Here is a 14,945-nt window from a genome sequence, read left to right on the forward strand (position 1 = left end):
CACACAGTAACCATTTTATAAAACATTAAATTCCATTTCCTTTAAAAAATACTTCTCTATATAAGTGACTAAAAAACAATCCCTGCATTTCCCATAACTGTACAATTAAAAGCAGACCTGGCTGAGCCCTTTACAGTTTTTACCCAAAGTCTCAACAACTAAGGCACTATCTTAATAGTAGTGATGGCTGAGAAATTAATCTTGCTGCCCAAAGCCCAGTATTCCTAATGTTTCTGAGGCGAACCTTTGGGTCACCAGTCACCAGGTCACATTCACCAGGCACCAAATCATAGGTAACAGTTCACAGTCACCTATGACCAAGCCACAGTCACCAGTTCATATTCACTAATTACCAAGTCATAATCATCAGTTCATAGTCCCCTAAAACCAGGCCATGGTCACCAGTAACTATGTCATAATCATCACTCACTAAGCCATAGTCATCAGTTCACAGTCACCGATCACCAACCTATGTCACTTACAATCAAGCCACAAGTCACCAGTGATTACATAATGATCACCAGTCACCAAGTCTCAGTCCCCTACAGCCAAACTATAGTTACCAATCACCAAGCCACAGTCACCAGTTACCAAATCAGTCACCTGTTGTCAATTCATAGTCATCAGGTCATATCCATCAGTAACCAAGCCACCCACTTGCTGCTAAGCCAGTCAGTAGGCATCAAGTCAGCCACCAGTCCTTCCAAGTTTTCTCAGTTTGACTGACTTAACAAGATGCTGGCAAACTTTTTCTATAAAGAGCTAGACAATAAAACTTTTAGTTTCCTAACATCCACAGCCTCCCTGCTAGACCACACTACTAAGATCCCAACATGTTTCATAAATAATTGCCTTAAGATCAAAGCAGTGACTTATGTACTATGAAAGGAATCTACCATTCTGATTTACTGCAGTGGTCTTGTCATTAAGACACCAGGTTCCAAGGATACCGATCCTTGCAAAAGGTACAGCAAGTTCTTGAGGCTAAAATAGCATCCTAGCTTTGGAGTGCATGGGACCAAAACCAAGATGTCCACTGGATGAAAGCAGTATTATCCTCAAATTTAAAGATCACTCAACTCCACATCCTCCCTGTTCCCCCTGAAGCATGCATGGTAACATGGTAAGCAGATTTGTCCTTCCTACAAGTTTTTTTTGATGTCACAAAAAATTGTTAAAATTTTTGGAAATTTTTTTGAGTATACTTGACATGCAATGTTACATTAGTTTCAGGTGTATAACACAGTGATTCACATCTCTATACATTATGATACACTTATCACAAGTTATACCAAAAGATACCAAAATTCATTACAAAGCCAGTTATTAAGATGGTGTGGTGCTGGTACAAGGGCAGAATAAATGGAAGAAAACAGAGAATCCAGAAACAGACCCTCACATATACAGCCTCTTGAGTTATTGCAAAGATAGTAATGTAGTGCAGTAGGAAAATGGTGGTCCTTACAATAAATGGTGCTAGTCCACACTGGATATTCATACAGAAAAAAAATAGGGCCCTTGACTGACGCCTACCTCACACCATCCTAAAAATCTAAATGTGAATTATGAAAACAATAAAGCTTTTAGAAAGCTTAGGATAATATCTTCATGTCCTTAGGGTAGGCAAAGATTTATTAAACAGGATACAAAATGCACTAAGAGGGACACATTTAAGAGTGAAAAGTCAAGCCATGGGAGAACATACTTGTAATATGTATTTCTGACAAGGCCTCATATCTAGAATATATCTTAAAAGCTTAAAATCAGTAAGAAAAAGACAAAACCCAAAGGGAAAATGGGAAAATCTTGAACAAGCATATCACAAGAAAGTATATCCAAATGGTCAATAAATGTGTGAACAAGGGCTTAGCCTCAATAGATATGAGGAAAATGAAGAAAAGCACAACAAAATACCATGGCATACCCAGCAGAAGTGCTGTATAATGACGAAGACTATAGATACCCAGTATCTGGAATGTCCCAAGCTCTCAATCACGGCTGGAGGAAGTGTGAATTGCCGCGACCACTTTGGAGAACTGTTTTATACTATCTACTAAAAAAAAAAAAAAAAAAAAAAAAAAACAAACAAACAAACAAAAAAACCTATGCCTATCTTTTGACCCAATGGCATTCCTAGAAAGACACCTGACAAAGACAGACATACATGAACCAAGAGACACAGGGGAGAATGTTTATTATGGCATTATTCATACACACCCCAACTGGAAACAACCCAACTGTCCACCAAAAGGATGATGGGTGGATCAATGATAGAACACTAGATGGAATAAAAATTAACTGCTGCTTTCTGCACCAGTGAAGATGCATCTCACAAACACAATGTTGAGCAAAAGCAGCCAAACACATATGTGTACTGTAAGATTGCATTTATGCAATGTTCAAAAACAGGCAAAACTAATCTATCATGGGATAGAGGTCAGGTGGTCACTGAGAGAGGACGCAAGGGGGCCTCTTGGAGTACTGATGATGTTCTATTTCTTGATTTAGGTGGTGGTTACAGAGGTGTGTTTACTTGGCATCGATTTCCAGTTATGATTTATGGGCTTCTCCATAACCTATACTTCATTTAAAATGGTTATTAAAAAAATGCTGGTGAAAAAAAATACAACGTTATTACAATATCATGGACTATATTCCCTATGCTCTACCTTTATTCCCATGACTTATTTATTCCATAACTGGAAGCCTGTATGTCTCACTCTCCTTCATTCATTTTGTCCATCCTCCTACCACACTCCTCTCACAACCACCAGTTTGTTCTCTGTATTTATCAGATTGATTCTACTTTTTGTTTGTTTATTCCTTTGCTTTGTTTTTTAGATTCCACATATGAATGAAATCACATGGTACTTGTCTTTCTCGGTCCGACTTATTTCATTTAGTATAATACCCTCTAGTTCCGTCCATGTTGTTGCAAATGGCAAGATTTCATCCTTTTTTATGACTGCATAATATTCTCTGTGTGTGTGTGTGTGTGTGTGTGTGTGTGTGTGTGTACACACACCACATCTTCCTTATCCATTCATCTTCTGATGAACTCCTAAGTTGCTTCCATATCTTGGCTATTGTAAATAATGCTGCAATAAACACAGAGGTGCATGTATCCCTTCGAANTGATGAACTCTTAAGTTGCTTCCATATCTTGGCTATTGTAAATAATGCTGCAATAAACACAGAGGTGCATGTATCCCTTCGAATCAGAGTTTTCATATTACTTTTTTTTTTCTTTTTTAGACAGAGAGAGAGAGTGGGAGGGAGGGAGGAAGCAGGGAGGGAGAGAGAATCTTAAGCAGGCTCTATGCAGGATCTCATGACCCTGAGATCACAACTTGAGCCAAAATCAAGAGTCAGACACTTAACCAGCTGAGCCACCCAGGCGCCCCAGTGCTTTCATATTCTTCGGGTAAATATGCAGAGGTGCAAATACTGGATCAAAGGGTAGTTCTATTTTTAAATTTTTGAGGACTGTTTTCTACAGTAACTGCACTTATTTACATTCCCACCAATAGTGAACAAGGTTTCCTTCTTCTTCACATTCTTGCCAACACTTGCTATTTCTAGTCTTTTTGATTCTAGCTATTCTGACACATATAAGGTTTTGATTTGCATTTCCCTGATGATTAGTGATGCTGAGCATCTTTCCATGTGTCTGCTGGCCACTGTATGTCTTCTTTGGAAAAATATCTATTCGGGTCCTCTGCCCATTTTTAAATTGGATTGTTTAGGGGGATTTTTTGGTGCTGAGTTGTATGAGTTCTTTATATATTTTGGATATTAACCCCTTACCAAAAATATCATTTGCAAATATCTTCTCCCATTTAGTAGGTTATCTTTTTCTTTTTTTTTTTACTTTAATAGTATTTTTTTATTATGTTAGTCACCATACAGTACATTCCTAGTTTTTGATGTAAAGTTCCATGATACATTACTTGCATATAACACCCAATGCTCCATGAAATACATGCCTTCCTTAATACCCATCACCAGCCTATCCCATTCCCCTACCCCCCTCCCCTCTGACGTCCTCAGTTTGTTTCCCAGAGTCCATAGTCTCTCATAGTTCATTCCCCCTTCTGTTTACTCCCCCTTCTTCTTCCCTTTCTTCTCCTACCGATCTTCCTACTTCTTATGTTCCATAAATGACTGAAACCATATGATAATTGTCTTTCTCTGCTTGACTTATTTCGCTTAGCATTATCTCCTCCAGTCCTGTCCATGTTGCAGCAAATGTTGAGAAATTGTTCTTTTGATGGCTGAGCAATATTCCATTGTATGTATGGACCACATCTTCTTAATCCAGTCATCTGTTGAAGGGCATCTCAGCTCCTTCCACAATTTAGCTACTGTGGACAATGCTGCTATGAACATTGGGGTGCATATGGCCCTTCTCTTCACTACGTCTGTATCTTTGGGGTAAATACCCAGTAGTGCAATTGCTGGATCATAGGGTTGCTCAATTTTTAACTTTTAAAGGGACCTCCACACTGTCTTTTTCTTTTGTTGATGGTTTCTTTTGCTGTGAAAAAGCTTTTTGTTTTTGTGTAGTCTTAATACTTTATTTTTGCTTTTGTTTCCCTTGCCTGAGGTGACATATCTGGAAAAATGTTGCTATAGCCAATATCAAAGAAATTACTGCTTATGTTCTCTACTAAGATTTTTATGATTTCAGGTCTCACATTTAGGTCTCTAATTCATTTTGAGTTTATTTTTCTTTATGGTGTGAGAAAGTGGTCCAGTTTCATTCTTTTGCATGTAGTTGTCCAGTTTTCCCAGTTTTTCCCTTGGAAAGACTGTCCTTTCTCCATTGCATATTCTTGCTTCCTCTGAAACAGATTAATTGACCATATAAACATAGGTTTATTTCTGCACTATCCTGTTCTATTTATCTATGTGTCTATTTTGTGCCAGTACCACACTGTTTTGATTACCACAGCTTTGTAATATGTCTTGAAATGTAGAATTGTGATACTTGCAGGTTTGTTCTTCTTTCTCAAGATTGCTTTGGCTATTCAAAGTCTTTTGTGGTTCTATACAAATTTTAGTATTACCTGTTCTAGTTTTGTGAAAAATGCTCCCAGTATTTTGATAGGGATTGTAGATTGCTTTGAGTAGTATGTACATTTTAGTAATATTGGTTCTTCCAATCTGTGAGCATGGGGTATCTTGCCATTTGTTTGTGTGGTCTTCAATTTCTTTCATTAATGTTTCATAGTTTTCAGAGTATAGCTATTTCATCTCCCCAGTTAAGTTTAATCCTAGGTATTTTATTATTTTTGGTGCAACAGTAAATGGAGTTGTTTTCTTAATTTCTCTTTTTGCTACTTCATTATTAGTGCATGGAAATGCTTCTGATGTATGGGTATTAATTTTTTACCTTGCAACTTTACTGAATTCACTTATCAGTTCTAGTAGTTTTTGGGGGGGGGAATCTTTAGGATTTTCTATATATAGTATTATGTCATCTGCAAAGAGTGACAGTTTAACTTCTTCCTTACCGATATGGATATCTTTCTTTCTTTCTTTCTTTTTTTTCCCTTTTTTGGTCTGACTGCTTTGGCTAGGACTTCCAGTTGTATGTTGAATAAAAGTGGTAAGAGCAGACATCTTTGTCTTGCTCCTGATCTTAGAGGAAAAGCTCTCAGTTTTTCACGATTGAGTATGATGTTATCTGGGTCATATATGTTCTTTATTATGTTGTGGTATGCTCCCTCTAAACCCACTTTGTTGAGTGTTTTTATCATGAATGGATGTTGAATTTTGTCAAATGCTTTTTCTGCATCTATTGAGATGATCATATGATTTTTATCCTCTGTTCTGTTGATTTGGTGTAGCATGTAGATTGATTCATGAATATTAAACCATTCTTGCATCCCCAGAAAAAAATCTCACTTGATTGTGGTAAATGATCCCTTTAATATACTGTTTAATGTGGTCTGCTAATATTTTGCCAAGGATTTTTGCATCTGTATTCATTGGGAATTTTGTTCTTTAGGTTTTGTGTGTGTGTGGTGTGCTTTTCTGGTTTTGGTATGATAGTCATGCTGGCCTCATAGAATGTTTTTGGAAGCTCTCCTTCCTCTTCTATATTTGGAATAGTTTGAGGAAAATAGGTACTAACTGTTCTTTAAACATTTAGTAAAATTCACCTGTGAGGGCATCTTGTCTTGGACTTTTTCTTTTTCTTTCTTTCTTTTTTTTTTTTTGGTAGTTTTTTGATCAACAATTCATTTTTGTTACTAGAAATTGGTCTGTTTAGATTTTCTCTATCTTCTTGATTCACTTTTAGAAGATTGTACATTTCTAGGAATTTATCCATTTCTTCTAAATTGTCTAATTCATTGGCATACAATTTTTCATAGTATTTTTGTATAGTCCTTTGTAGTGTCAGTTGTTACTTCTCCTCTTTCATTTTTGATTTTATTTATTTGGGTGCTGTGTCTTTTTTCTTGATGAGTCTGGCTAAGGATCTATCAATTTTGTTTATCTTTCCAAAGAACCAGCTCTTGGTTTCATTGATCTTTTCTATTGTTTTTTAGTCTCTTTGTCATTATTTCTGCTCTGATCTTTAATATTTCCTTCCTTCTACTCACTTTGTCTCTGTTATTTTTCTAGTTCCTTTAAGTATAAGGTTAGATTTTTTATGTGAGCTTTTTCTTGTTTCTTGAAGTAAGCTTTAAGTATCACCAGATATTTCCCTCTTAGAACTGTTTTCACTATGTCCCAAAACTTTTGGACCATTGTGCTTTCATTTTCATTTGTCTCCATGTGTTTATTTCTTCTCTGATTTCTTCATTGGTTGTTTAGCAGCATGTTGTTTAGCCGCCATGTGTTTGTATCTTTTCGTTTTCTTCTTGTGATTGATTACTTGTTTCATACTGTTGTGGTCCAGAAAAATTGCATAGTATGACTTCAGTCTCCTTAAACTTATTAAGACTTGTTTTATGGCCTAACATGTGATCAATTCAGGAGATTGTTTCATGTGCACTTGAAAAGAATGTGTATTCTGTAGTTTTGGGATAGAATGTTCTGTATATATCCATTATGTCCATTTGGTCTGATGTCTCATTCAAAGACACTTTCCTTATTNTGATGTCTCATTCAAAGACACTGTTTCCTTATTGATATTCTGCCTGGATTATCTACCCATTGATATAAGCAGGGTGTTAAAATTCCCTATTATTATTGTATTACCACCAATTTCTCCCTTTATGCCCATTAATATTTGCCTTATGTATTGAGGTTCTCTAATGTTGGGTGCATAGATATTTACAAATATTATAACCTCTTGTTGAATTGATCCCTGACACCACAATTTTTTTAACATAATGTAGTTCAGAATATTTTAAAAATTGGAGAATTTCTCATAAAAGTTCAGATGCATAGCTGTTCTTGAAACATAAGCCTCAATAGCAAGAAAAAAAAAAAGGCAAAAACAAAACATACCAAAAGATGGCAGTGCCTAAGCAGTGGGCATCCATTTCAGTGGCANGTCAGATGCATAGCTATTCTTGAAACATAAGCCTCAATAGCAAGAAAAAAAAAGGCAAAAACAAAACATACCAAAAGATGGCAGTGCCTAAGCAGTGGGCATCCATTTCAGTGGCACATGTTCTATCATATTTGTGGATGTCCACCATGGACCTTTCTGCCTCACTTACTATATTGCTTGCCTGGCCATGGAAAGCATTTTGCCTATAGGACTCAACCAAAGAGACTATAAACCCTAGCAAAAGAGCGAAATTGGGCTTAGAACACATCATTTTTCCCTGGTATAAATGTAGTCACTATTTAAGAGTATCCCTTCCCCATTAGGAGAAACAGACCTGCTTTTGCCAATTCTGACTCTTTGAGACTGGAGTATACTGAAATGTTCTGAACTCCCAAGAAACAAAACTTCAGTCTTCAAAGCTTCTTCCTGACTCTCAAGGTTGACATGCTCTTTGCAAGAGTTCTCCCTACCTGCCTGCCTGCCTATTGATGTCCTCTAATGTGAAGCTCATAGCTAACCCCATAGATAAGGCGACTGTGTCAGGCTTGTCCTCATGCTTGGGATGGTCTCAACTTGCATCACAAGAAGACAAACCAAGATGCCCTGGTACCCCAGTGCCCTTAAGTCAAAGGTGTGATGTATTAGGAGCCGATCATATTTGAACTGTGAGGCAGAGAGAAAACCCAAACCCCATAAGACTGACAACATGGAAAAAGATATAGAGAGAATTCAGTGTAAAATTCAGAATAGAAGAGAATACAATGGAGAACTGGGTGTCTTAGTCATCAGGTTGGACTGCTATAATAACAAATTAGTACAGACTGAGTGGCTTAAATGCTTATTTCTCACAGTTCTAGAAAGTGGGAAGACCAAGAACAAAAGGCAGCAGATCTAGTGCCTGGTGAGAGCCTGCTTCTTGATTTGTAGACAGCTGTCTTCTGGTTCTATTTTCACATGGCAGAGGGCAGTAAGAGAGCAGAAAGCTCTCTTTTAAGGCCACTAGTCCCATTCATGAGGGCTCTACCATCATGACCTAAATACCTCCCAAAGGCCTCACTACCTAATATCATCAAAACAGGATTTCAACATATGACTGGGGTGGGATGTGGGGGAAGGAAACACAAATATTCAGTCCATAACAATGGGTGATGGCACTAGTCATTGTATCTGGTAATGACAAATGCCCTGATCACAGACAGACATGAAGGACAGAAGGCTATAGTAAATGAGATCATTATCTCCAGGTGACCCAGAGTAGAGACACTGTTGTCCCAGGACAGGGCCCAAGCACTGAGGAATCATAGCAAGTAATACCTAAGGTGATGCCAAGTCAGGCTTCATGGACAGCATGTTCTTCTGAGCCACAAGGCTAAACATTTCTATCTGGCTCCCTATAAAACTTTTAAGATTCATAGTGAATAGAAAAAAAAATGATATTTTAATTGATTTCAATTCATCCACAGTATGGAGACCAAAACATTGTTTAAGGCAATGGAAAAAAGAATCCTCTGCATTTGAATAATTCAATTCTACTTTTATACTCCTCTGTTCACTGATAACCTCGTNATGATATTTTAATTGGATTTCAATTCATCCACAGTATGGAGACCAAAACATTGTTTAAGGCAATGGGAAAAAAGAATCCTCTGCATTTGAATAATTCAATTCTACTTTTATACTCCTCTGTTCACTGATAACCTCGTTTCTGATTTTAAAATTACGATTTTATAAGTAAATTTTGTTGAATTGTGTGATGGCTTTAATACATTTTAATAATTTTTTAAAAAGCTAATCTATAAGAGAAAAATTACAAAACTCATTTGGTCACAATCCAAGGAATGAAACAGTCTTACCAAATAGAACTTAAGTATACCACCACCACCCCACCATCCCCAGCTTTCCCCAATTCACAAGTTACATTTCCATCTATATTTGCTAATTGTAGGTATGAGGTACACACTGCCATGTAATTTTGAGTATAATTAATTCTACCTTTTGTGAGTGAAATATGTAAAACATTTTATGTTAAAACAGAGATTTGCCATACTTAGGATGAGTAAAATGTTAATTTATGTTAATCAGTATGCCTGAATCCCTATTCCTCTCTCTCATCTTAGAAATAAAGATAACATAAAACTGCATTTAAGTAGTTGTGAATTCTTTGCCTAATCTTCTCCGCCACTTCCCAGATTACTCTCTCCTTCCCTTTTCACACACATACTCTTATCTCATAATTTTAATTTTATTTAGCAATAAGTTTAGTACATGCTAGGTATCAGCATGATAATAAAAACTAGGTATATAAAGAAAAGTAAAACATTATATATTCCTTAAGAAATTCATAATCTGGTAAAAGAGATATTTGAGTTAAAACATTGTGTGCATGCATTTATTTATTTTCTAAACAACTAATAAATGAATGCTTTAAAAAGCTCTCATTGTGCTACGGATGGGGTAAAAACACCATGGAGTAATACCACAGTACTTATAATTCAGAGTGGGGGGTTGATAGACAACAAATATATAGAAATTATGTAAAATTAAAATTGAGTAAAGTTTTCTGAAAGTAAATAGGATGCTCTAAACACAATATAGTGAAAGACTCACTCAGAGATGGACATCAAAATAGGTTAAGAAGGGACAGAAAAAAATCAAAAGAAAATCAGGAGAGCCAAGGGAAGAGTGACTTTCAATGAAGAGAAGTCAATTCTGGCGAACAGTATTTTACATAACTAAGGGATGTTTTGTTTTTTTTCACCTGTCTCTCTGGACTGGAGGTTGGGGAGTGTCAGAAAAAACTTCTCAGAGGAGGTTATTTCTGAGTGGAATCTTAATGCATGTAGGAGTCTGCCAAGGTGCAAAGAAAAGAGAAGATATATAAAAGCATGGAAGTATGAATTGAGCATGACACATTTAGGTAATGGAAGATCTTTCCATAGAGCTGAGGCAGAAGTTCTGTAGTGAAGAGAGGCAGCATCTGAAATAATGACAATGAATAAAGAGGCCTTGAATGCCACAGAGAGGAATTTGAACTTTATCTGGTGGACAATCAAGTAATTTCATTTTAAATGGAAAAATATATAACCAGATTTGTACTTTTAAAAGGTCACTCTGGGGATGCCTGGATGGCTCAGTCAGTTAAGTGTCTGCATTCGGCTTGGGTCATGATCCCAGGGTTCTGGGATTGAGTCCTGCATGAGGTTCCTTTCTCAGCGGGGAGCATGCTTCACCCTCTGCCTGCAGCTCCCCTTGCTCCTGCTCTCTCTCTCCCTCTCTCTCTGACAAATAAATAAATAAATATTCTTAAAAAATAAAAAATAAAAATAAATAAAAGGTCACTCTGATTATGAAGGAGTAATAAGAAGGGTGAGAATTTGGGCAAAGGAAAATAGGAGGACATTATAATCATAACCTAGCAATGATATGTAGAATGCCAAAAGTCTGAGTATGATTCACTAGAGCAATTCATCTATAAATTATGAAGTTCAAAGTTATGGTGGTAGCAGTTAAACCAGAAGGAAACAAAAGCACCATAGACTCAATAATGGAATATGTCCAAGGAGTTGATGATAGATAATTCAGAAAAAATTTTAAAAGGTATAGAGTAAAGATGGCTATAGGATTTATGATAGGACTCCATTTAACTAGACCAGAAACTCCTTTATTTAAAATGAATAAATCAAATGGAGATATCAAAGAAATATTTACATATTCAAAACTGAGCCTCAAGAAAGAAAATAAGCTTGGAGATTCCTAATTTTAGAACCACTCATTTAGTAAGTTCAGTTGGAACCCTCAAAGCACATGAAAGAAAGCAATATATAAGCCTCCCTAGGTAATAACTATAGAGTCAGAAATACAGAAAATTAAATACCCGTTCATGGCTACATTTAGAAACCTACATTTAGAAACAAGAAAGACAAGACTACTAAGGAATTTATCAAAACAACATACAAGGAAGAAGGAGATCCAGAACACTATTGTGCCATGAAAAACATCTGGGTCTTTCAGAGTTGGTCTGTTAATTTTAGGTTTTCAGGAAACTCCAGATTCTGCTATATTCCTCTGGAGAGTGTAGCTTTTTGGTTTGCTTTTTGCTTTTGTAGTTAGCTTACTTGGCTAAACTCAACTGCAAACTCTGTCTCTTGGTTAGCATCTCCTATCTTAGTTCAAATCTTTTATCTTTAGCTACCTATCCGTAATATGCCCACTGCATGAATATTTCAGGTGTCCTCCAGAGACATGGACAGGTTCACACATAGAACATGAAGCTCCTCCTTTCTGGGTCTCCAATTTCTAGGATTCCTTTGTCATCTTTCAGCAGTAGTAAGTGCCTTGAATTTTGTCTTCTAATTCTTCAGTTCAATCCCCTCAAACATCTCCAAAATTAGATGATTTCTAGATTCCTCCTCACTTTTATAGTGATATTCTGAAGACATTTTAGTAAAAATGACCTAATTTAAACACCACTCTTGAGAAAATTTCTGATTAATACAAAACATAATGGGCTACTACCTCCCTTACCAACAAGACTATTTTAATTCATGCTACTCAAGATTGTATTCACATTTAAGTACCCATTCGTTCCTTTTAAGCTTCAGATCAATTAAAATCATAATATTTTTCTTTGGTTTTTGTTCTTCATAAAGCAGTTCCTAAATTAAGACTTGTCAGTTGAAAGAACATCAACATAAGTTTCCTCTACTTTGTATATATGCAATTTACTTAGGGCATGACCTAAAACAGTTTTCACATAATTTCAGTGGTTTTTGTTATAGATTCATTTATACTTATTCTTTCAGCAAATATTTATTGAAATCCTCTCAGGCACTTGAGAACACAGTGGTGAACATCACTGACAAAATTACCTTTCTTATGGAAGTTATGTTCTAATTTGCGGTGCTAAATTATACATAGGTAAACAAGTGATAATATGAGATAATGCATCTACAAAAAATAGTAATTCAAAGGGATACATGCACCCTGATGTGCAGCATTATCTACAATAGACAAATTATGGAAACACCTCAAGTATCCATTGACTGAAGAATGGATGAAGAAGATGTGGTGTGTGTATGTACACTATACATGAGAATATTACTCAGCCATAAAAAAGAATGAGATCTTGCCATTTCCAACAACATGGATGGAGCTAGAGAGCATTATGCTAAGTGAAATAAGTTGGTCAGAGAAAGACAAATACCATGTGATTTCACCCATATGTGGAATTTAAGAAACAAAAGAAATAAGCAAAGGGAAAAAAGAAAGAGGTAAACCAAGGAACAGACTTGTAACTATAGAGAACAAACTGATGGTTACCAGAGAGAGGTGGGTAGGGGGATAAGTTAAATAGGTGATGGGGATTAAGAAATGCACTTGTGATGAGCACAGGATGTTGTATGGAAGTGTTGAATCATTATATTGCACACCTGAAACTAATATCACACTGTGTGTTAACTAACTGGAATTTAAATAAAAACTTCAAAAAAGAAACCAAAAAACATTATAACTATGTAAGGTGATAGATGTTAATTAAACTTACTGTGGTAATAATTTTGCTATAATCATTATGTTGTACACCTAAAAAAATAACTTAGTTAAATTTAGGTTTAAAAAAATAAATAATTATATGGTAAAATAATAGAGAGTGATTAAGGATGTGTCATTTGTATTGGGAGTCTGCAATGTTCTTTTGACAAGGATCCTACTAAAACCAATTGAAATCTAAGTGTTGTGTTTATCATCATTTTTTTCTATCTCTGAGCCATCTGCAAATAACTCTTAATCTTTTTCTAATTACTTCTTAGAAACGTTGAAAAGTTCAAAGATATAAAAAAAGCTATGTGTCAATTTAGTAAATTCCTTAGCTCTGCTGGAACACCCTATGAACCCCACTCTTTGGGTATTTTAAATCATGAAGTAATCAACCCATTTAAATTTTATGGACACTTTTTCCTCATCTGGCCAGAATTACAAAATCGGAGAATTTATTCAATAATATTGTTTACTTGTTGGAATGCTTTCTCCATTTTTTTTTACCAAAGAAATTTCCACTGGTTTGAGTTTTATCTCATTTAATTTCCCTTATTTATTTTTTCTGTGTCCTCTTAATCCAAGTGATAAAACACACACACACACACACACATACACACACACACACACAAATAAAAGTAGGTAAAAAATTCCTACATGGCAAGTATTCATCCTCTTCTCATCCTCCAAGCTACCAAGTGTTAAAAACATCTCACACCTAATGTCATTTGCCATTACAAGTGTAACATGCACACATTCCACCCTAAAAGAGGACAAAATTCAGTAAGCATAATGACCAAATTTTATAACGACTTACCTCATTTCCAAGAAATGCACCATAGGTCTGGTTTTGATAAAATAAACAGCATGTAAGACAACCATTCCATAGAGAAAGAACATGACACACTTCATTATAAATTTTAGTAAATTATAAAAGTAAAAATGTTTGGATTTACACGTTAGATTGGTTACCTTTTTATCCTTGCTCTATGTCAGACTATACTATCTCTATTCTTATGTCTTAAAAGACATACTACCATAATATTTTAATCTTCTTAGTATGTCTCATGTCTAAATTTCTTAAATCTTTAGAATTATGGTGTCAAACTGGGCACAGAACTTCAGTAACAGGTGTTTGCTAAGTGCTGGCTTTCCTGAGAGGATCATCATACTGTGCTTACATGCTGTTCTCAAGTCCACGAATCCCAATGAAAGTAACGCAAAAATTTCTACTTCTTCTAGTACGAAGGAAAATCAATGAAAATATTTCACAATCTCTTAGCTTCCCTAACAGACTGAAATAAAATGTTGCCTCAACAACATTCATAACAACAATATTCATTTCAGAAAATGCCTGTGCAAACATAAGCACTCCTAGGCCAAGCCCATATGCCTACAGCTTTGGACATTTGCACATTAATTCTAGGGTACTCTATTAAGGACTAATCTTATATTTTAATCTTCATGGCTCAAACCTTATGAGGCTACAGGAGAGGAAGAAAACAACCCCCAATGAGTCATTCTGATATATTCTGAGAAGCATATGCTTCCCTCACTAAAATAAAAATATTATTTTGGTACATGTAAAATATTTGGGGGAAGCACTGAGGGTAAAATCAGTCATGTCTTAGCCAAAAAATAAGGTTGGAGGATAAGAATATAAAGATAAGACATGAATAAATAAAATATATATTTTTGCCTAGTATCTCTAAGCTGGGTCTAACAAAAAGGTAATGATCCAATTGAGAAAATAAATTATCGTTTTAATAAGGCAAGGTCATTGACTTATGAGTGGTTAAATTTGACCTTCTGTGACCCAGTGTAGGCAAATCATTTTAATACAATTCCTTCCCCTGCTTCCTAAGAATCTAACCTTTGGTTAGCTCTCTAGCTTTGTTTCCCT

This window comes from Ailuropoda melanoleuca, chromosome 4 (genome assembly GCF_002007445.2).
Source record: "Ailuropoda melanoleuca isolate Jingjing chromosome 4, ASM200744v2, whole genome shotgun sequence".
Classification (NCBI taxonomy): domain Eukaryota; kingdom Metazoa; phylum Chordata; class Mammalia; order Carnivora; family Ursidae; genus Ailuropoda; species Ailuropoda melanoleuca.